This window comes from Macrobrachium nipponense, chromosome 43, assembly GCF_015104395.2.
Source record: "Macrobrachium nipponense isolate FS-2020 chromosome 43, ASM1510439v2, whole genome shotgun sequence".
Classification (NCBI taxonomy): Eukaryota; Metazoa; Arthropoda; class Malacostraca; order Decapoda; family Palaemonidae; genus Macrobrachium; species Macrobrachium nipponense.
The window spans coordinates 49,141,203-49,162,408 of record NC_061104.1 but is presented as its reverse complement, the minus strand read 5'-3'; the positions used below and the strand labels follow the sequence as shown (position 1 = coordinate 49,162,408).

Genomic DNA, 21,206 nt, shown 5'->3' with positions numbered 1-21,206 from the left:
CCTTCCCAGCGGAACTAGCAGTTGGAGAAGAAAAGGAGCAGCCATCGCCTTACGGCGATGGCCTCTCAGAGCCTGGGAAACGTATCGTCAGGAGAAAACGTTTCTTTTTCCCGAGGAGGGTTACGAACTCATACTGTAGGTAAGGGTCTGCCGCCACTGTGAACGTCGTCTGGGTGGGGCTGATCGACACCTGACAGGAGAGAGAGCCGATACCGTCCTCCGACTCATTCCAGTCCTCGTCGAGGTCGAAACCTCTCAGGAGGACCGACCGAGGGGTATTCAAATACGGTGTCCGAAGACACGTAGAAACGCCTCTGTCGCAGTAGAGGAGGTGAAGTAGCTTGTTCGACCGGGGCCAGAACTGAGAGAGCCTTCTTGTCCGGAGACGAGAGACTACCTGGTTCAACACAGTCGGCAAGCTCCAATCGCAGCAGACCCACCGTCGATTTGGTTCCCTCTCGGGCCCCAAAACGACTCGAGCCGAGACGTGGCTCTGCTGGTGGGAGCGGCGATCCTTCCCCGAGGTCGTTGTGCTGACGAATCAGCGCCATAACCTCGGCAAAGTTCCTCTGGATCTTGGAAGTCACAGCATCTTGCAGAGTAGGACCGTTAAGCCCTTCGAACAAGAGCATATTCCGAGAACCTTTCCTCCTAAGAAACGGGGGAAACAGCGACAGCCCTCTCGGTCTTCTCCATCCACTTGTGCATACGTCCTGGCCGGTCCAAGAACCGTGCCTGGCACGTAGGGCGTTGTGGTGGGATCATGAGGGGCGCACCCCTCACGATCACTCTCAATACCTCACTCCTCCCGACTGTAACCCCAGGAGGTTGAAGGTACGGGAGAGGCAGACCTGACGCTCCCTCCTCGCTCGCTGGCAGAACCAGCAGGCTTGGAGGGCTGGCAGGCGATCGTCAACCCGACCGGTGGCGATCGAGCTGCAGGCCTGGTCGAACCGTCTCGCTGTGGAGAACGGCTGGACTGAGCACAGCGGCCCCGATCTCGAGTGTCAGAAGAGCTGGTGCTGGTTGCCGTACCCGATCGCTCTCTGTGAGAGCGACGGTCAGGCGACCTGCAGGCTCCACTGTCACAGTGAGACCGGTGCTTGTCCTCACGGCACGTCACGTCGCTGGTTCCAGCCGTGGCTGGCACCGGCGAACGGGAAGACCTCTTCCCAGCCTCAGCCCGTGGCCGGTCGTGGACCGTCACGTCCCCGGTAGCCAGCTGGTCGCCGCGAGAGCGAGAGCTGGTCTGGTGAGAGTCGCGTGAGCGGCTGTCACCAGTCTTCCGCCCCATGCCGTGAACCTGACGCTGAGCGGGCTCAGAGGTCTGATTCCTGGCTGCACGGTCGCTGGTAAGCGACCGTACACGGTACCTCCCGCGAACGAGAGGCCGAGACGGACCCTGATGCAGTAGCAGAACCTACTGACACCAGGCGAGGAGTACCGTGTTAGCCGGTACCCCTCTGGTCCCCGTATTCTTCTTCCTTGCGGAAGAAGAGACGAGGCCCCGCTCCCGAAGGAGCAGGAGGACCAGCGGAAAGGAACCCTCCCGTCCCACCGAGGTGAGACGGGTCCCGAGAAGCTCCCGAGGGAGACTTCTTAGGGAGGGAGGAGGCAACCTTCTTCTTCCTCGGCTGTGAAGCCTTAGAAGTCGAAGGGGAAGCGGCGGCAGCCGACGACGATGAAGAAGATGAAGACGACGACGACGACGACACTTCCTCCTCTTCTTCGTCAGCCTCCTCAGGACAGACGTAAGATCGCTATCCAGGGCGGAGCCGGGGCTGCTGTAGCCGAAGCCACAGGGACCCCAGGACGCACCTGTACAGACAGACCAAAGTCTGGGGTAGTACCACCACGAACAGGGACGACGTCAGCAAGTATGGGCATCTCAGGAACAGCAGGCACAGCATCGGTAGGGACAGCCAGCGCAGCAACGGCAGGGACAGCCAGCGCAGCAACGGCAGGGACAGCCAGCGCAGCAACGGCAGGGACAGCCAGCGCAGCAACTGCATGGACAGTCAGCCCAGAATCGGCAGGTACGGCAGGCAGCACCGGAAACACAGGAAGTGGAGCAGCAGCCAGCAACATCCTGGTACCGGCGGCAGGTCCAGGGGCGAGCTAGGGGCGTAGCTCTAGCAGGGCCCGGAAGGTGTGTCGCGGTGGCAGCGCGGCAACCACGAGCGGCGGCGGCACGCCCCCCTCTCGGCTACGGCCGAACGGCACTTCACAGCGGCTGTAGGCAAGACTGTTACCACGTGAGGCGAGTACACCCAGTGAGGAGGGACGTCGTCACCTGGAGCGTGGTCACCACTCCATGGGTGACCGCAGTAGGCCCAGACATAGAACCGCAGCCCCTGGACACTAGCACGCCCTGCAAATGGAAGGACGCCCATACCTCACCAAAGTCCACCTCGTGGCAGTAGCACCTGCGGAAATAACAGTAGTAGTGATTAGTGGGGGGAAGTCCCCTCGCGCGGGGGTTGAGCCCCACACCGAACGAGTGGAAGACCCCGAATACAATTGTATATCGGGCACCGAGCGCCCTCCCCCTCGCGCTCGACGGATCGGGCGAGGAGAAGAACCCAGATAACCTCCCCCCCCGAAGGGGAAGGGCCATCTATGGGAGCTTGAGAGGGGGGCGGGGGGGGGGTGGGGGGGATTCTCGTTCCCCAACCCCCCCCCGCACAGCACCCATGTACCCAACAATAATAATAAGAGCCCGAGAGCAATCGTGCCCTCGGCCCGAATGCAAGGGCATAAGGATCAATTCCCTGACTGAGCGGAACTTGAACCAAATAAATATTGATGCAATCAATAATAAAAAGAATAAAATGAAAAAGAATTTTGCATTACGATTCACTTCACAATGAATAAGGGCACGGATCGAGCGCATTTGCGCCCTCGGTATCGAGCGCAAGGGTAAAAGGATCCATTCCCGATTATGAACGGAAACCTTGATCCATAATGAATTGATGCAATCAAAATATATATGAAAATGAAAAAGAATACTGCGCTTGCGATTTCACTTCATACAAAATAAAAAGGGGAAGGATCAATTCCCGGGAAATAGCGGAAACATTGATCCAAGTAAATAATGCAATCTCAATAAAATATGAAAATGAAAAAGAACTGCACTTGCGATTTCACTTCATTCAAATAAAAAGGGGAAAGGATCAATTTCCGGGTAAGAGCGGAAACTGATCCAAAATGAGTATTGCTACAATCAAATAAAGATATATGAAAATGAAAAAGAATACTGTACTTGCGATTCCACTTCCAAACAGAATAAGTTTTCGTGCCGAGCGCATTCGCTCGGCAACGAGCATACAGGTCAAAAAAATATAAATGAAAAGGGCACTTACTTACGATTTTCATCTACACATTTTCAACCAAAATATAAGCTCGGAGCGAGCGCTCTCCCGCCCTCGGCACCGAGCATACACAATACGAGGATCATTTCTGGGAAAAATGAATTCCCGCACTTACGCCCTTCAGTCCCGGCACTCGGGTAATCGGAGGGCGTGGAGAAACCAAGATCCTTTAATTCACAATTGAATTCAATGGAAATAAAGATGAAATGATTGTACTTACAATTCAGTTTCACTAGATAAATAGAAAAAGAAAAACACAACCATGCGAAAGCAACGACGATGAAGCGGGCAGAGAGCGATGATACACGTCTATACGCCAGCAGGCCGAAAGCAAAAGTGATTTGTTTACCTCCCAGTCGCGCGCGCGCGCCTCTCGGACAAGCAGTTAACTACCGAACCCCTTGTTCGAAAGCTTACGACCTATCCAGCTGCCGCTAGTACCTTCCTATTGTAAAAGGACCTAAGGTTTGTATGCCGTGTCGGAACAAATACTAATTTACACTTAAATCAATGAAAAGTGCTAGCAAAAAAAAAAAAAAAAAACCACTTATCCGTCGTCTGCTCCGCTATGGTTTTTGGCAGCCAGATGTACGACAAGGTTAAAAACATTGGATTGTATCTACTTTAGAAATATCTGTAATTTTTCAGGGTAATTTGGTTGCAAAAATGCGATTATAATAGACATGAAATAAATTAAAATTTTTAAATAAAGTAAAGTTGAACTAAATAATGAGTAAAGTACACAATTAAGGAAATAAAACTTTGCAGCGTCGTAGTCTGCTATTCGTAACTGTGTCTATGGAGTGAGCGATTAGGTACCAGGAACAGCAACGTGGTTCAAGTGCAATGTGGAGTGAATTAAGACCAAAATGTGAAAATGTGTATAATAACAATCAAATAAGCACTGTGGAGTTTCAGTTGTGATGGCAGTAAGGATAAAACCACCAATTACAAGGTAAAAATGAATTCAATTCAAACCATGACCCTGGGAATAACAAGTTTCATAGTTTCACTAATATAGGCAACAAAATTTTGTTTTATTGTGCTGATTACAACTGCAATCTTGAGTAAGATCAATAAACATTACATATATATGCTAACATTGTTCAAAACGAGTGCTGGGAAGGCTGGGAAAGATGGTGGATAGTCCGTGAACAGACCCTTCCACCCACATGATAGCCGCCATATTGGATTTCAAAACTGTCTTGAAAACTTATTTTACGAAGAGCGTCAAATGCTTATTTTATAATAAAGATATATATGTGTATTACAATTATAACAATTACATGAATATCTGATAATAATCTGCATGAATAACTGGTAAACTGTTCTGCAAGAAAGATGAGTATAGCAATTATTTACAATAGGTACGAAAGTCAAGATGTCGTGACGTCATAGGGTAGAATATCACGACAGGCCAACCCTCATCACGGTGGACGGGTCTTATTCACTCGATATTTAATTGGTGAAACATGAATACAATTGCAACTCTAAGCATACCAGTTTCATCAACATATTGTGATATATGAAAGCCCCATACAAACTAAAATAAGCATGTGAGCTCTTCGTAAAATATGTTTTCAAGGCAGTTTTGAAATCCAATATGGCGGCTACGTTTTACATGGACGGTTCTCATCAGTGACGGCCACCATCTTTCCCCAGCCTTCCCAGCACTCATTTGAACAATGTTAGCGTATGTATGTAACGTTTATTGATCTTACTCAAGATTGCAGTTGTAATCAGCACAATAAAACAACATTTTGTTGCCTATATTAGTGAAAGTATGAAAACTGGTTATTCCCGGGGTTATGGTTGGAACTGAATTCATTTCTTACCTTGTAATCAGTGGTTTTAATCCTTACTGCCATCACAACTGAAACTCCACAGTGCTTATTTGATTGTAATTATACACATTTTGGTCTTAATTCACTTCACAGTGCACTCGAACCACATTGCTGTTCGTGTTTCCTAAGCACTCACTCCGTAAACAAAGTTACGAACAGCAGACGACAACACTGATTATGAGATGCAAAGCTTTATTCCCTTAATTGTTTACTTTACTCAATATTTAGTTTAACTCTACTTCAAAATGTTTATTTAATTCATGTCCATTATCCCTTTTTTGTTTTTTAACCAAATTAAACCCCCAAAAATTACAAATGTTTCGGATGTATACTTACGAGCAGACGACGTGAGAAAAAACCTGGCTCATCATTGCCAATCTAGTGGAGCGTCACACATACGCCGATGCATTTACAAACTGTTTCGATGAATTCTAGTTGTCATAGTAATGCAGTAATGATAAAATTGCTCTAATATGTATATATACTACAAATAGATACGCTAATTTCACTTATTTCCCCGGTTTTGTGTAAGTCTTATACCTAGTTTGGAGGGTAAACACATACCAATTGACAACACTGATAAACAATTGAAGAGCGCAAAACGCCGCAAAGAATGCCGTAGTCCCCTTGAATAAGTACGAATAAGTGCTGGTAAGAGGTGGGTTTACGATTGTTGTGATGAAAGTGCCCCAGTGTCTATGGGTACAAGTGGTGTGCAGATTTAGCACATGAAATGGGAAGTTTGTTGACACAAGCGACTCCGTAAACATCAAGATAGCGTCAATCTTCGAAACATTTTTAGTTGTAAGTAAAAATTTCTAAAGCGTTTTGGTGAGATTTCCACTGCCGTAGCCACCCTTTTCAGTACCCTCTGTTTAAATCTTAAAATTTGGCCTTAATTTCTAACTTTGGAGAAAATACTTACTTCGAAAGGAGAGTAGAGGTCTTTAGCTCCGTTTTTCACCAACAAGAAGTCACGACTGATGCCCATCTCCGGTGTCAGGACGCGTTATAATGTACTTTTTCGGAGGGTGGCTAGCGTTGATTGTAGGTGGCCTGCTTGGCCTGCTGTGATATTTTACCCTAATACAGGACTTAAAAGAACGTTCTAATTCCAAAAAATAATTACTTAAATTTGAGTCAGAATAGTTACTTTTTCAGCAATTAATATTTTCAAATTAATCATCATAAATATGTAAAATATTGATGTTTTACTATTTATTTAAAAAATGATCTAAGTGCACGCTTCGCCGTCGTCTTCTACCAAAACAGTTGTTTACTTAAAATCGTCCTGGTAAGGGACAGTGTTCTGATTGTTGTGATGAAAGTGCCCCAGCGTCTGTGGGTACAAGTGGTGTGCGGATTTATCACAGGAAATGGGAATTTTGTTGATACAAGCGATCTGTAAACATCGAGATGGCGTCAATCTTCTAAAAAAATTAAGCGTAAGTAAAAATTTCGAAAGCGTTTTGGAGAGATTTCAACTGCCATGGACACCCTTTTCACTACCCTCTGTTTAATGCTTTAAATTTGCCCTTAATTTCTAACTTTGGAGAAAATACTTACTTCAAAAGGAGAGTAGAGGTCTTTAGCTCCGTTTCTCACCAACAAGTCGCGACTGATGCCCATCTCCGGTGTCAGGACGCGTTATAAGTAATTTTTCGGAGGGTGGCATGCTATGATCGTCGTTGAGTTGATGCAGGCCATGCGGTGTTTTACCCTAGTACTTGAATTTGCTGCCATGAGCATCAGTTAGGCTAAGAGACCTCTATGATCCTCTTGAAGTATTTTCTCCTAAAATACCAAATAATGGCATAATCCAAGAGCTTTTTCGGGAAGTGGCCGCATTCTGAGAGAGGTGGACGCTATGTCGGGGTTCGGTCGTTTACCCTAATCCAGGTTTGGAAGACAAGGTCCGATTCGGTCAAGACATGGCATATTAGTGAAGGTTATGTGCCCGTCGTCCTCAACTGGTGTCGAATGGAAAATCTGTCGGGGTAGGCCGAATTCCACACAAGGGAGTTGCCAAGGACTTGGGCCTACGCAACTCCCTAGGTGCCTAGAATGAAAATTGTCACGTTTTGCGACGTGGAAAGTTAACCTTTGTCACATGTAATACAATTGAAAAAACTACTTACATCGCCCATCCACAAGGCCCCTTCCCGTGCCATATCTACTGTAATATTAAAAAGCGACGTCAATAAAATGCACAAAGATTAAAAATATGTTCAGCGTCAGCAGATCGCAGAGAAAATGTAAACAACGTTCTAAAAATTCCACCGGCTATGGTAGCCCTCGAAGATGAACTTAGCACACAATTTAAGCACATATCTTTAATGCATTTGTATAACTTACATCTCCCATCCACAGCGCTCCTCCCCATGACATATCTGTTGAAACATCAACAGGTTCGTAGTAATAACAAAATTCAGTGAATAAACTTGACATGTGGTCATATCTTAACGAAACCTAAACCAAAATAAAATCTTCTACCGGCTGCAGTGATAACGTAAACTTAGCAAGTACTTTTAGTAGACTTAAAGTTTTCAAAAAAGTTGCTACGACCATACACTAGTGAAAGGCTCTCAATCCAGAATTATTTATAGAGCGAATTCCCAGTTCTTTGGTAATTTAAACATATCTTTTTTGAATAAATAGAAACAAATAACATATTTCTATCTTCTCAAGAAATACTAGGGCCTTAATCAATGGATTCTAAAAACCTAATGGTACTTGCCCAGATGGCACCTTTCACCAATATTTACATTTTGTTAGCGATGAATACAGACTACCTCAATGAATATTTATAAAAAGTTATTTTTTTAACTTTCTTTAAATTTTCATGTTGAATTTCCTGTATACAGACGTAAACTTATGTAATATTAACACAAATTTTCACACACCTAATAAATGATACCACAGAAAAATATAATAACATCAAGTCCTTTTTCAGTAAACAAAAGAATTCAATTACCTTTATATTAGTCTCAAGAATTTCTTTGGTGTTGGGTCATTACTTTCTTCAGTCTATACAACAAAAATCATTGTACGATCTACCTTGTCCTTGCATGTATACCAAATAATATGTTGTTTCCCAGCTGCTAACTTTCTTGAGTATACCTACACCTGCATATATACATATGCTACTCAGTCTTAGTGGTCTAACTTTTCCTTTATTTTTCACATAACCAAACTAACTCAACAAACATTAGACCATCCTTGAGTAATCAGCATTGCATCATTTGTGGGTTTTTTCAGGTGGCATGGAAGCACTCTTAAATTATTATCATTTGGTGTTTAAGTTGTTATGGTCCTATTTGTTCCACCAAAAAAAAAAAAAAAAAAAAAACCAAAAAAAAAAAAAAAAAAAAAAAAAAAAAGTTACTAATGAAGTCAGATACGGACTGGATTTTCTAAAGCATCTCAGGGGCTTTTCATGTCACGATAGGTAAAAATGACCTAATCTCCTTACAGGGGAACGGAGCCAAATTAACACAGGATCAGTCTTAAGCACAGAGGTCTAAGAATGATAATCATGAGGCTAATTAAGGCGCCTATCTTTGTTATTTTGCGTTCAATTTATTTATTTATTTATATTTTTCCAAGGAAAAAAAGGAGCTCACTGTTCTTAGAACATGACATCATATATGCTATTTGAATCTCATAACTCCGTCAGATTGCTGCTCCTTAAACCAATTTTATGTATATTAAATTTTGAATTCCGTTTTGAATCACGAGAAAAAAATTATTTAAAATGTATTACCAGAGGGAATTCATCTGTTGCTGAAGTGATTTAGTAAACAAAAGAAAAAATTCACCGAAGTCTCTTCAACGCAAACGAGACTTCTGTAGCTACAGCTTATAATCAAGGCCACCGAAAATAGATGTATAACAGTGGTCTCGGTATATTAATAATTGCTGCATGGGCCTAGGCCCATGAAAATCTCAGCCGGCCGTGGTGTCCTGTGTTTTTGCGTTGCCAGAAGCACGAGCATGGATAACTTTAATATTCAAATAAAATAAAAACTACTGAGACCAGATGGCTGCAATGTTGTGTATTTGATACCTGGAGGGTGGATGATCAACATAACAATTTGCAACCAGGGCTGCCGAAGTGGGGAAATGACGTCACTAATACGGCTTATCCTGTCCACATTGTGATTAGATGTGGACTGTGGAGTGTGGAATCCATACGTAAAACAATTTCCACGCTTTTTACTTAAAAAGCGTATGCTAGATAAAATCTAATAATAAGTTATGAATTTTTTTTTTTATTATTCTATTTTATAAGTCTCACACACAAAATTGTCATTTTTAATTTGTGGATGCGTTTGGATGTTTATCAGATGCATGACCTGACACCGTTGATTCTTGTGCAAACCAAGACCTCGAATATAAATTAGATCTTGACCGTACGAACTGGCTGGCTCCAGCTCCAACCAGCCTAGCTTAGTTACCTATTCAAAATTATTTTTAATCTTCTCCAACGAAATCTACATTTATTCTTTTTCATGATACTAGAGAGTATTCTTACTTTGCTAGTGTTGATGATATATTTTCCTGAAATTTTTTTGAATTATATACATACATTCATATTGCTATTTGGTACCAAATTATTTTTCAGCGAAGCACTTTACAGCTTTGCAATACAGATTGCAATTTTTACATGTGAAAATTATTACTGTGCCTGTATAATCAGTTTGGTTATTCTACAACTACTTTGGCATAAACTTTTGAAAGGAACGGGCTTTAATGATATCATAACTTTAATTCGTATAACGTAAGATCTTAGCAGAAATCATAGGCCTAGTTTACCAGTAATGATAATAGCGCTCATGATTCCGTTGTCAGCTGATAATGCCCTAAATGAATGACCATGTATAACAACGATAACAGTAAGAAATTATATAATGCAGTGGTAATGAAATCTTCATGTAAAATAAATGGTTCAGTACATTAGCCAATATCCAGGATACCTTGCCAGTTTACTTTGCTCTAAAAAAAAAAAAAATAAGACATGGTTGTGCTTACTATTACATTTGCAGCTTCAAAATATTCTTTATGAAAATTAATGTAATTATGTAATTGCAATGATACAATAGTAACAATTATTTTTTTTTTAGTTCACGTGCGAGTATATAACCAATAGTGTTAGTTAGCCCAAGATATAGGTCTAGTCATTATATTTATATAAATACTGTCAGATTGACCATCATGATAAATTCATCGATATATTTCATTACGACGATGTGATTAAGATGCTTTATTATATATATATATATATATATATATATATATATATATATATATATATATGATATATATATATATATATATATATATATATATATATATATATATATATATATATATATATATATATATATATATACATACACACACACACACACACACACACATATATATATATATATATATATATATATATATATATATATATATATATATGCATATTGCATTCTAGAACAGTATATTTATTTAACTTATTGTAATAACTATAAACTTGTTGTAAAAGACCTATGTTACTTTTTTCATAGTCCAATCAAATACGGAAGTTTCATTTAAATTTTTCATCACCTGTTAACGGAGTTTCATTCAACTCTTTCATCGTCAAATGAAATAAGTTTCATTCCAGTTTTTCACCATCAAATTAAAGAAGTGTCGACTGTTGTTGAGAAGTTTTGTTTCTTTTACCCTCTCGTCAAAAACACTAGAATAAAAATCTAACTAAATGTTTAAACAAAATGAACTAAAAACGGATAGGGTCAGTGTCTACCATTATTTATTAGTTAAAAAAGAAATAAAATATTGGCTAGGAATTCATACCGCTAAGTTTTGAGCAGTTACTAGATCACGTAGAATAACTTATAACATTCCTCCAGAGTTCCAACCACTACACCGATAACTCGAATATATTGCTTAACTGGCAAGTGTGTGATAGTCAGTGAGACCGAACGTGGATTTCCTTAGTGTGGAAATCTGGCAGACCAGTTTGCAACCCCATAGCCTCAGTATTTTTTAAGATGCGAGGACCGACAGACACAGTCTTCATAATAGTTTTCAGAAAACCAAAATCGAGCTATAAATTATTCTCACTCAGCTTAGAATGACTTAACTCCACCAAGAATCTCACGGTATGAATCGAATGTGAAAGTCACAGGTTTGAATGGATAACTGCAGGGCGATATATGTGTATGGTAGCTTGGCCATCAAGGACTGCGCAGGATTTTAATGAAGGGCCTGGTCAGTATGCCAGTTGCCAGATCCCCAAAGTGGCAAAACAATAAAACCCTCGACCCATCAATAATAATATAACAATAATAAAATGCTTCAGCTAAGCTAGACTGCAAGCTCCTGGTTGTGCGCAGTATCTTTTAAGGTTCATTTAACATTGCACACAGATCTAAGCGTTGTAGTATCACAGACTTAAAATCTGACAACATTTATTTATTTTTACCAAACACATTTTGTCCGAATTTCATTTCAGAATTTTTTAAAAATTAAGTTTTACATGGGGACAGTACTGTACGTGAAAATCTTTTTTTGGCTCATTAATGAGAATTTTAAATGCATTTAAAACTATACTCTTCTTCTCCTAATGAAAATGTAAAAAAAAGTGCATTTGAAAGCAAGAAAATGCCACAAATTGATGTTAGATTTTTTTCATCTTATTACAATCCCATTGTCTATTTTTCTCGCCCAAAAGAAGGAATAAAATTGAAAAGAAATAAACACCGTGCCCAAAGCAACTGACCCAGAATTGTTCAGGGTTGGATATATATATATATATAATATATAGAATATATATATATATATACATATATATATATATATAATATATATATATAGATATATATATAATATATATATATAATATATATATATATATATCTATATATATATATAATATATATATATTCATGAGTAAACATTCCCAATTATCCCCAAACTCCTTGCTATAGTAGGCTCTGTCCATACCTGCCAACCACACCATCAGCACCGGTCAGGGGTTGAGTCTATAGGTTGATTGCTGTGAGTCAGTCTTACACGGCGCACTGTAAGAATTACCATAGGGAATGTAGTTTTCCTTTGGCCTCTAGCTACAACCGCATTTTAGCCTTTCGCTTAACCTCCATTCCTATACATCCTTTCTTCAATATTACTGTCAAACCTCTTTAAATATTACGTACTTTTGAGTTCAACTCTGGGGTTGTCTCCCTGTTCCACCATTGGATACTTCATCTTGATTTTCTGGATCTCTCTATCTTGCTCCCCAATTATTCCATCTTTCTCTTTAATATCAGGCACTTGAAAGCTTTAAGTGCAAAGTGCTGGGCAAGTTCTAAATCTTAAAAAATCAAATTAACATTATCATCTCTATCTCCCGTTCGCGATGTTTGCCCTCATCTTCCCGCTTTTGTGTTCCTTTCTGATAAAATTATTGGCTTTGTCTGTCAGGAATTTCTCTTTCAATCCCCATTCATTTCTCCGGTAATATTCATCTGTACTTATTTTAGCGACACGGCATGGCACACCTCTCTTTGAAGCCATTATGACATTCCATAAAACTGACGATACCACAGAATAATCTGCCCATCTTTTCCTTCATTTCTTAATTAACTTCAGTAACAACTTTTGTTAGAGAAATGTGGGACATCACCTATGTAGCTTGTGCCTCTTGAGGGTGGCTACAAGCCAATCCACTTACGGTTTTCTATTCAAAATCACAGACATTGCTAGTTTGTTTGTATGGTGCTTTACGTTGCATGGAACCAGTATGGTTATTCAGCAACGGGACCAACGGCTTTACGTAACTTCCGAACCACGTCGAGAGTGAACTTCTATCACCAGAAATACACATCTCTCACTCCTCAATGGAATGGCCGAGAATCGAACCCGCGACCACCGAGGTGAGACGCTAATACCATACCAACCACGCCGCTGAGACGCTTAATTCAATATCACAGACATTGCATGGACAGAGTAACAGGCTTACAAATGGGAAATTGGCCATTCCCCAAGAATATGGATGCTCCACAAACTTCTCTGGGTTAATACAGAAGCAAGGCTTATAACAGTCATAAAAGTTCTTGGAAACACTGGGTATACCATCCCAGTACCTGCTAATCTCCTCTTGGGCCCAGATAACCTGTGCTTCCAGCTTATCACCTGCTTACTTTAGATCTGGATGACCTCGATAAGACCCCAACCCCAACCATAGATCGGAATATGGAATTTAGGGCCGAGGCCAAGCACTGGAATCCAAATGTTATTCAGCGTTATAATGAATTTGGTTTGAGATGTGTCAGAGAATTCATTAATTGTAAATGAAACATTAAATCATTTTAAAACTATATAGTAAAAATTGATATCTGCTAGAAACTGATAATTTTAGTGTAAAACGGTAAAAAAAAAATACTTATATACACAGCTGCAAGTATGTACCCAACCATAAAATGTTGCTAGTCAGTTTCAATTGAAATAAACCACTTTCATTTGTAATTATAATTGATGTATGAATTTCCTTTAAAATCATCAATATTTGATTAAGTTTTGTTGCTTCTTTTGATTAGTTTTCTTAGCGCAAAATTTAGGGCTGTAAATTTGAGAGCAACAGTAGAGTACAAATTAAGGTATTTCTACAGAAGCAATCCGCGGTGGCCTAAACTATGGCAATTGACGTTTTCCTGTGTTATTTTACTTACTGAACAAGAATTTAAAGTAATATTTATTCGGACGACTGTAATTAACCCCCAGGGGCCAGTACTAAACACGGCGAAATACATTGGAAGCCCCAATCCCTAGTGTATGGCGTATCCGCGGTTACGTTCCTTGCAGTTCGTAGGGAACTATTCTTTAGAATTACCCTGCAAGATACGTAACCACGGATACGACATCCGCTAGGGATTGCGGTGTCCAATGTATTTCGCCGTGTTTAGTACTGGCCCCTGGGGGTTAATTACAGTCGTCCGAATAAATATTACTTTAAATTCTTGTTCAGTAAGTAAAACTGCATAGAAAAACCGCAACTGCCATAGTCTGGGCCGCCCCGGATAGGTACCCTAGATTTACCCAAATGAAACTTTCAATTGTTTTCATTTTTTACCCTTAGTTCTCTTTAACATGGTAAATAATAAATTTTGTTAAATTTTCTTAATGAACTTACATTATTACACCAGGATTTCATGAGTTTTTAACAGAATACCACAGCACACAGGAAATAGTGTGACCAAGAGGCTGACCATAGTTTATAAGATATGTCTGGATGATGGAAAAGTACTAAACAATCTTGCATCAGAAATAGGGCGCCTACCAGCTTGGTTGCCTTGACCAATGATGAGTTTGTTTGTATGGTGCTTTTACATGAACCCAATAATGCTCCTGCTCATAATTCATGTCTTTGAAATGAGTCCTGCACACAAAAAACCATCTAAATTGTTTCTGAATGTAAACGCACTCTACTGAGACATGTTTCTGAATGGAAAAGTGTTATGCTCATATAACAATGTATGGACTCTATTGAGACATTCCTCTCAAGCTATGACAAGTCATCCCAAAACTGTTATATCAGGTTGTTTCCTTCAACACTTTCTAATACTGCAACAGGACACCAGTTCGGCCTTCTTATGATGTGTCCCATGTTTCTCCCACTATGATGGAGACCAGCCAAAATATTCCTCAAAGACCAAATCAAAAGTAAATGTCTGGCCTCTGCAAAAGGAGCACAGAGAATAACATTACAGGCCATAGGTAAATTTAAGTCAACATACACTCTTTTGCCCGAAACCAATGCTGTTCAAACGACTATCTCCTAGGAACAGTCATCCATAATTCTCTATTACAGTAATACTACGTACAATACTCTTCAGCATTCAGCAACATCCAACACAGATAACAGATGGCAGCGGCCGAAGCATCTACTCTGGTATGCGGTAAAGAGTGCAAGTTAATGAATCAGGATAAGACATAAGAGGGATGGCTAGAGATCAGCAGTCAATGTTAAGACCTCAGGTTTGTTATCTATGAAAAATACAAATTAATAAACAAATTTGTCATTTGTTCATAAACGGAACAAACCTTCAGTCTTCAACGTAGGACAGACTCATACTTGGAGGGAAGTATGAGAATCCTGAACTGACCTCTGGGTTTAAATACAGTGTAACATGTCCAGATTAACTGCAAATATGGGAGTCCAAGACAACTATATCTGTTCAAGCAACAAACCATGCTAGATCCATTAAACAGGTTTGCCACCACTCCTCACTCCCCTTGCGGTAGAGTTGAAACTACTGAGAAGGAGATTTGTATGTTATATGGAACACAAAAAGTGCTGCGACAGTATGACTGCAACGCTCTCCCGCATCAAGCCAGTTCCAGTGTATGATGTGTTTATTCTTCTTAAACAATTGAAAGACCAGTGGGTATAAACTACCCCCCACCTACCTGCAACTAATTTATTATATTCGAAATAAGCTTTAACAACGATAGGAAAAAATCATATTCTCGTAATGCATCCATCGTTCTCTATTATTGTAATATACTTTCCAGCAGCATCCAGCACAGATAACAAATGGCAGCAGCCGAAGCGTCCACTTTCTTTGGTATGCTGTAAAGAGTGCAAGTTAAAACAATTGAAAGAGAAGTGGGTACAACCTACCTGCAACTCATTTACAATAGGGAAAAATTATACAGGCACTCCCCAGGTTATGACAGGGGTTCTGTTCTTGAGACGCGTAATAAGCAAAAAATCGTCGTAAGCCAGAACATCGTCAAAAATCCTAAGAAAACCTTACTTTTAATGCTTTGGGTGGATTAAAAAACTATGAAAACTGCTTTCTTATTGCATTGTTCATAAAAAAAAAAAAATTGATTATTTTGCATTTTTGGTTATATTTCTTCTGCCAGATCAGTGTTGTAGGCGCCGTAACCCTGGAAATAATTTCTGATGAATATAATTGAAAAGCGCCTTAACCTCGGAACGTAAGCCGAACCCATCGTAACCCAGGGACTGCCTGTATTCTTGAAATGCAAGTGCCTTGATATACAAAACAGAAAAGTAACTCCAAAGACTGGATTATACATTACTTCTCTCCTGACTTCTTCCAATCACTATCATCTCCATAAGTAGTTAAATGGATACTAAACTGACCTATGATAACTTGTATACGGTGGGTGTTACTTGAATATGGACTCAGCATCTTGAGCTAACATTTAGTTCTAAATTTCTCTTATAACTTGAAGATCTGAGATCATCACAGGAAATTTAAAGAACGTATCAACATGCAGAGCAACCTAGAGATTTCTAAAAACAGCTTACCAGGATGAAAAGCAAGGGCACATGTCAATCAATGGGTGTTCATGAATCTTGCAAGAAAACATGCAATAATTTTCTTTCCTAATGAACACCATTTAACTGTATACTCTTTTAACATGAAATATTTTCAAAAGTATCCATTCAATGTATCCTTAAGTTAAGGAATAGTATATCTATAGAAATATATACAATAATGGCAGGATCTCTTCCAGCAAAGGTATACTTGACATTTAAGGACCTTCCCTCAAATAGTACCTATATTATTTAGGTATTGGCTGTAATAACACCTATGCAATGCAGAGCAGGATAAAAAATTATAAAAATAAAATCACAAATGTACTAAGCATGATGTACTGTATTTCACTGACAGAAGGAACACATGAAAATAAAAATGTTATTGTTAGTATACAAGGTTTTGTACATACTTACCTGGCAGATATATACTTAGCTATACGTCTCTGACGTCACGACAGAATCAAAACTCGCGGCACACGCGACAGGTAGGTCAGGTGATCCTACCTTAACCGCCGCTGGGTGGCGGATTGTAAGAACCAATCTCCCTTTCCAGCCAGAATTCAATTTTTCCTTCCCCACCGGTCTCCTGAGGGGAGGCTGGCGGGCCATCAATCGTATATATCTGGCCAGGTAAGTATGTACAAAACCTTATTGTATACTAACAATAACATTTTTGTACATGAACTTTCCTGTCAGATATATACTTAGCTGATTGACACCTTGGTGGAGGGAAAGAGACAGCAATATAAATATGGAAAAAAGGGGAAAACAACACTAGTTGTAGGATGTAAAAACAACCTTGTTCGTTACCTGTTTTAGGCAGAAGACTTCGTAGTTACTGTCTATGAGTCTGCGTTGCCTTAAGAGCTTCAGCGAGGGCGTGACCTACAGCTGACAGACTCTTTGGGTCTATCAAAGGGATTTGTTTGTCCGCTTACTTGATAGAATCCGAGCAGGAGGATCTGTCAACGGGGATTCGCCCACTTATATGACAGAACCTAACCACTATCATTGCAAGGAGCTCAAACATACACCGATCACCTAACCAATCTAATCATTGTTAGCACTACGAAATGAAAAACATGCCTACCCGCATGTTCTTTCAAACAACCAAAAACTTAACAACCTAACAAGGGGAAAAAATATATACTACTAAGGATATGTCTCAGCTCCCTGCCCCAGCACCGAATCCGCCGATACGTACGGGCCTAACCCGAAGCACTTTTCATAGTAATTTTGACGTCTCTCAGATAGTGGTTTGCAAAGACTGAGTTGCAACGCCAGAATGTTGCCTTCATAATATTACTCAGGGATATGTTTTTGTTAAAAGTCAATGACGTGGCAATAGCTCTTACCTCATGAGCTTTGACCTTAAGAACTTTGTATTGACTTTCCTCACATATCGCATGCGCTTCTTTCACCAGGCTTCTGATAAAGAAAGAAAAGCGCATTCTTCGAAAGTGTCCTCTTGGATCTCTTACAGAGCACCAAAGGTTGACATCATTGCCCTTAAGTTTTTCTTTCTCTGTAGATAGAATTTCAAACTTCTTACTGGGCAAAGAGACCTCTCTGCTTCCTCGCCTACTAATGCAGACAATCCTTGTACTTCAAAGCTCCTAGGCCAAGGATTTGAGGGGTTCTCGTTCTTGGCTAAGAACGAAGGAAGGAATGAACAGATAGCTGCATCTCCTCTGAATCCCACATTTCCTTCTAGTGCATGGAGTTCACTAACCCTTTTTTGCGAAGCCAATGCCATGAGGAAAATTGTCTTCTTCGTGAGGTCTCTAAACGATGCAGACTGAGGCGGTTCGAACTTATTGGACCTCAGGTAACGTAGCACTACATCCAGATTCCAACTCGGAACCCCATGGAGAAACCTTCTTGGATGTTTCAAAACGATCTTATTAGATCATGAAGGTCCTTATCTTCTGAAATGTTTAAGTTTCTGTGCCTAAACATGCAGATAGCATGCTACGATAGCCTTTAATGGTTGATACCGCCAATCCACTTTCTTCCCTAAGGAAAAGTAAGAAGTCTGCTATTTGTGTCACAGAGGTACTGGAAGAGGAAAGTGATGGTTCCTACACCATCGCCGAAGACGTCCCACTTCGATTGGTAGACTCTAAGGGTAGAAGGCCTTCTTGCTGCTGCGATAGCCGTTGCAACTCTTGCCGAAAAGCCTCTCGTTCGACCAAACTTTTGACAGTCTGAAGCCAGTCAGATCTAAGAGCGGGGAGGTTTTTTGTGATTACCTCTCGGAGTGGGGTTGTCTGAGCAGATCGATCCTCTGTGGTAATGTTCTCGGAAGATCTACTAACCATTCAGTACCTCTGTGAACCATACTTGTGCGGGCCAGAACGGGGCTACCAGCGTCATCCTTGCTGCCTCCGATTCTGCAAATTTCTTTAGAGTCTCTCCCAGTATCTTGAATGGAGGAAAAGCATACGTGTCTAGACCCTTCCAATCTAGTAGGAACGCGTCTATCGACACTGCCCTCGGGTCAGATATCGGAGAGCAGTAGTTGGCTATCCTCATATTCTTGGCTGTGGCGAAGAGGTCTATATGAGGTTTGCCCCAAAGCTTCCACAGGTCTGGCAAACATCTTCGTGCAGAGTCCACTCTGCCGGCAGGACTTGATCTTTCCTGCTTAGGAGGTCTGCTCTGACGTTCTTTTCTCCCTGTACGAACCTGGTAAGGAGACAAATCTTCCTTTTTTCTGCCCAAAGCAGAAGTTCTTTTTGCTGTTCCGTCGTACAGGGAGAAAGAGTGAGTCCCCCCTTGCTTCCTGATGTAAGCCAGGGCCGTGGTGTTGTCCGAGTTGATCTGAACTGTTGAAGCTAGGACGTGGGGCTCGAAAGCTTTCAAAGCTAGCCAAACCGCCATCAGCTCCTTCTTGTTGATGTGCCAGGTCACCTGTTCCTTGTCCAGGTGCCTGACACTTCTCTTGAGCCGAGCGTCGCTCCCCAACCTGTTTCCGAGGCGTCGGAATACAACACTTGGTTGGGGTTCGGAATGTGAAGGGACATCCCTTCTGCAAACTTGAGAGGGTTGGCCCACCAAAAGAGAGGTCCTTCTTGATTTCCTTTGAAATCTCGAAGGAGAACTCTAGGTTTTGTGAACGACACCTCCAGTTTCGATGGAGAAAGAACTGGAGAGGTCTGAGGTGCAACCTTCCTAGAGAAAGGAATTGCTCCAACGAGGGAGAGTGTCCCCAACAAACTCATCCACTCCCTCGCTGTGCATACTTCTTTCTCTAGGAAGGCTTTGACTTTCTCTGACCCTCGGGCTATCCGTTCTGGAGACGGAAAAGCCCGAAAATCCAGAGAAAGCCATCCGAATCCCCAGATAGATACGATCTTGACTGGACTGGGGATCAACTGAGACTTTTGAAAGTTCACCAAAAGTCCCAGAGAACTTGCCATGAAAAGGGTCTTTTGTAGGTCCTCCAAACATCTTTCCTGAGACTTGGCTCTGATCAGCCAGTCGTCCAAGTAAAGGGACACTCTGACTCCCTCCAAATGTAGCCATCTTGCTACATTTTTCATTAGGCCTGTAAAGACCTGAGGGGCTGTTGAAAGGCCGAAGCACAAGGCCCCTGAACTGGAATATCCTTCCTCCCATCATGAACCTGAGGTATTTCCTTGACGAAGGATGGATAGGCACATGGAAGTAAGCGTCCTGAAGATCTAGGGACACCATCCAGTCCCCTGGCCGAAGGGCCGCCAACACTGAGGATGTCGTCTCCATGGCGAACTTCCTCTTTTCTACAAAGAAATCAGGCGCTTACATCCAGAACCGGTCTCCATCCTCCTGAGGCTTTTGGAACTAGAAAAAGGCGGTTGTAAAAGCCCGCTGAGCAAGGGTCGCTCACTAGCTCTATAGCCTCTTTCTCGAACATTTGTTCCACTGCTTGTGTTAAAGCAAGGCTCATGATGGGATCCCTGTACCTGGCCACCAACTCCCTCGGAGTCGTTGTCAACGGTGGTCTTTCCGTAAAAGGAATCAGATATCCTTTCCTTATTATAGAGAGGGACCAGTTGTCCGCTCCTCTCTTTGTCCAGGCTTCCGAGAATCTTAGAAGTCTGGCACCTACTGGTGTTTGGAGGACTACTTCCCTACTTCTTAGCTCTGACAGAGCGTGAGAAGGATCTACCTCCCTTGAAAGTTCTATTGGACCTCTCGAGGTAGAGGCCTCTAGAAGGGGGCCCCCTCGAAGGGCTCCTGTCTAGCTGGAGTCTCCTTCTTAGTCTTCGTCTGGAAGGAGGTCTTAGGCTTCCGTGCCGACTGTGCGAGCATGTCCTGAGTCGCCTTCGCAGAGATAGATCCTGAGATGTCCTGGATTTCTTCTTTGGAAAAAGTTGAGGCGAGAGCTGCGAATACAGGAGAGAGGCTCTTTGGGCATGCGAAACAGACTTCGTCAGAAAAGAGCAGAAGACTGATCTCTTCTTAAGGATCCCTGCTCCAAAGAGGGAGGCTATTTCGCTCGATCCATCTCTAACTGCTTTGTCAATGCACGTTAGAACACTGTTTAGATCTTCTGGCGAATAGCATCCGGGTTCTGAGTCTTCTTAGCCAAGACACCCAAAGACCAGTCAAGGAAGTTGAAGACTTCCAAGACTCTAAACATTCCCTTCAGCAGGT

At 41.6% G+C, this 21,206-nt stretch overlaps 1 protein-coding gene across 1 annotated transcript in view; it reads left to right on the top strand.

The window, feature by feature from the left end:
* The window catches only part of LOC135213727 (docking protein 2-like), a 58,520-nt gene that overhangs the window by 14,033 nt on the left and 23,281 nt on the right, over positions 1 to 21,206 (top strand). The window lies entirely within an intron of this gene.